A 3,622-nucleotide genomic window follows, 5' to 3' on the forward strand; every position below is an offset into this window, starting at 1 on the left:
TATTTTTTTACCTATTTTTCTGCACTTGAATTTTGTTAGTTTATTCTCTTTTAAAGATTCTTCAGTTACAGTTAAAGCATGCAGAGGACAAATTTGCCTGCTTTTTTCTTGAGCAAAGGCTAGTGGCAATTGGATGCTTTCAGCAAATAAAACAGGTGATTGAGAGGTTGACCAGGGCAGGTTCGGCAAACAACATATCTTTTCGGAGTTTTTAGATGTCAAAGCTGAACTAGACCACAATGCCTCCAATCTTACATTTTGTTTATGTAATTCACTTCTTTGGATTTCATCCATCAATTCCCTCTGTTTGTGGTAAACGCGGTGGAGCTCACGAATCTGAAGAACAATGTACAATTTAGAGACATAAAAAATATGAACAGAATTTGATAACTATTCACGAATAACGGAGTGTCACATCGTCAGAACCAACAAACAACTATAAGCAAGGAATTAAGAATGGTAGTAAAATGAGTTTTGATAATTAATTCTTAAATTTATTTAGATTGAATTGAATAAGGTTATTCCTTCGGCCAAAGTTGGAAACTAAAGCAATGATTATACTATAAATTTATTTTTATTGAACTGAATAAGATTATTATGAATAAGCTTTGCTCCTTGCTTTTTCATTCATAGTATAATCATTGCTTTAATTTATATAATAATATTGAGGGTCTTTCTCTTCTACTTTCCATTTCATGACTTTGCGACACTCATCAGTATATTCCAACTCAAAATTCACATTTTGCATTTCTTCTCGGTGCATCATATCATAGAGCATAGTCTTCAATAACTTCAATGCCAACAACCAGAATATCATAAAACATTTTAATTCTCATTTCTAATAAAAAAAAAAACTAGAATACAAAGGCTTAAGTAAGTTACACCATAAGTCATACTTTTCAACAAAAACACAAAAAAAAAAAAACATTTTTTTGACAAAAATGAACAGACAGAAAACAGAGGAAAATCTAACCCTAAGAATAGAAATCATGAAATTAACATACTTGGTCCTTAAATATGGCTTCATGTCTGAGTATTGTCTGTTTTACAAGCTCCTGGTTGTAGCCTAAAAGGGTACAAGGTGATGTTAATGGGAAGGGACCCATCATATTGTAGCAATCGGTCCTTAGTTCATTATTAACATTAGATAAGGTCCATGTGCTTCCTTCAGAATTAAACATGACCTCCTTTGTTGAATAGTATCTTGAAAAATTTCCATTACATTGCACATTTGTTCCCAATAATGCCATAAATAATAATGTAGGAGGTTTGAATCAAACAATATATAGCATGGTACCCTTAACTTCAAAGGAAGCCTGCATCCAAACCAAAAAATGTTTACTTTTTAATGTATATTCAAAAAAGAAGTACACTAAAAAGAAGCAACCTATTTAATTTTAACTTTTAGGGTTTTTATTGGAAATAAAAGAACAGTTAATAATAGCATACCAAGAAAAATAGAATTGCTAGGTTGAATTAGATGGTTCTTTTGTCATGAAGACAGGATCAACTTCAACCTACAATTAAATTAACAAATAAAATTAGCAAATACATCAAAAATTATTGTTAATGATATGACTTCATGAAAATCAAGTACTGTCCAAATAAACTGCAATTTGAAGGATGATTATTAGCTGGGATATATCCAAAATATATCAAGTACACCAACAAGAGTATCTAAATAAGGAATGCATATTATTGCATACCTAAAACATAATTAACTCCAAATTAATTAATGCTGGAAGAGTTTATAAGAGTTGAGGTAACCACAGCATAAAATTGAAGCAATGAAAAAGAAGAGCAAAAAGCTATCAAAGTGAAACAGTATCAAATCACATCCATTAGGATAATGAATCTAGAGAAAGAAGAAGAAGGAGAAAAAAAGTATAAGCCAGTATTTAGTCTCAAAACATTGAGTAAAAAAAAAGTCTGAAAAAATAAGAAAATGATTTAAATAAAAATCATTTGACATGTTTCAATAACGTAATTGAAGTAGAAAAACAAAGAAAGAAAAGTAAAAAACATTAGAAACCAAAAGCATCCTTATAGAGTGGTAAGGAATAAAAAGCTCAACCACAAAAAAATATCACTTGGGTGAACAAAAAAGTGCATTAGAGAGAGAGTAAAAAAACAAGCAAGGAATCAAACGGAAAAATGAATAAGAAGCTCACATTGAGAGAAGAAAGAAAAGCAGAAGAAGAAAAAGGAAGGCAAAAATGTAGAACCAAAAAAGGAGAGAGCCAAGAAGAGCACGGAAATCAAAAAGTGATTTTTATGTTGTGGGAAGAAGAATGAAAAGCAGATAAAATGGGGATTTGGATCTGCAGTGATGGGCCATTCTCTGAATGAAGATTTCAGAGAGAGAAAAATTAATGAAAATAAACGAAACTTAGATGAGAAGGGAAATCACATTAAATCAAAGTGGTCAACATCATCATTTCTTTCTTCTCTTTATTTATTACCAAATTCTAAGCTCAACAAGTTTATATTCAACTAATGCTTAAAACTTGTTGAAATTACACAACAACTATAAGATAAAGGTTTATGTGTACTTTTCTCATATATTTTCTTCTTCTTTTGACAAACATTTTCGTATTTCTTTATACTTATATCGATTTATAGAATACAAGAAAACTATTTTAATGACTGTCATGGATTTTTTTAGATGACTTTTAACTAGTCTTCTACCATAGACCATATATAAAAGTGCTACACCATATTCACTATTTTATTTATATTATATTTTTTTAAAGTTGTGTTAAAAAATATATATTAAAAATTATGGTATTTATTAAAGTTGACTAAATTAAAAATTTTAATATATAAATATATATTATTCATTGATAATTTAACTTTGATAATATTAAATTTTCAATTTACCTTGTAAGTCTCAAATATATGCATGTCCTCTTGATCACAATTTACACGCTTTCTCTCGTTCAATAAAAATAATTATAATAAAACAGGTTAGGAAACTATTGAATTGAAATTTATTTTCAAGACTGAGAAGAAGAACTCGAAAATCAAAATCAGACAACAGTACTTCACTGTCTACACCTTTGGTTGATGCAACAAGAAGAATCATAAAACAAATCTTATAAACTACCTTGATTTTTCCAATTTATTTATTTTTTAATTGAGTTTGTTGCGTTCCTTGGCTGCTTTATTATTTAATTGATATGTTTGTATGTTCACAGGTCAGCTGTGGGACCCCACCCTATTTATTTATGAAATTTGAAGCATCTCCCTACCTCTCCTCTCGCATGTATATTTCATGGGGTAGCTTTTAGCATGTACCTATTGGCTATGTTTAGATGGATTTATATGAACTCATTGAAAAATAAGCAATTTATATATTGGTAAATAAAATGACGAGGAGTCTTAAAAGTTGAGGATGAACTTTGGTTTGAAAATATATATCCACAAAAAATTGGTTCCGTTTCCATAATTTCACTTTGTATATCAACAGTACTGGCATGGATATTTAAATGTGGTTAAGAATATCACCATCTAGATAGCTTGACAAATCACCAAGGTATCTCTATCTTTGATACCTGCATTTGTCGTATATGAATGCAATTGAAGTTATTACGAGCTGTGTTGAAATCAAATAATAATAATA

At 29.5% G+C, this 3,622-nt stretch overlaps 1 long non-coding RNA gene across 2 annotated transcripts; it reads right to left on the reverse strand.

Moving 5' to 3' along the window:
• Positions 1-111: 111 nt before the first annotated feature.
• On the reverse strand, positions 112-2,404 carry LOC105852476 (uncharacterized). 2 transcript variants are annotated; one of them, XR_012163906.1, is made up of 4 exons: positions 2,172-2,404; positions 1,450-1,517; positions 1,005-1,316; positions 112-336 (listed from the first exon to the last, which is right to left on the reverse strand). It is a non-coding gene; the product is annotated as an uncharacterized lncRNA (long non-coding RNA). The 2 variants fall into 2 exon arrangements; XR_012163907.1 differs by having other exon boundaries at positions 1,707-2,404.
• Positions 2,405-3,622: the final 1,218 nt, after the last annotated feature.

Source organism: Cicer arietinum, chromosome 7 (genome assembly GCF_000331145.2).
Source record: "Cicer arietinum cultivar CDC Frontier isolate Library 1 chromosome 7, Cicar.CDCFrontier_v2.0, whole genome shotgun sequence".
In the NCBI taxonomy this organism is placed as follows: domain Eukaryota; kingdom Viridiplantae; phylum Streptophyta; class Magnoliopsida; order Fabales; family Fabaceae; genus Cicer; species Cicer arietinum.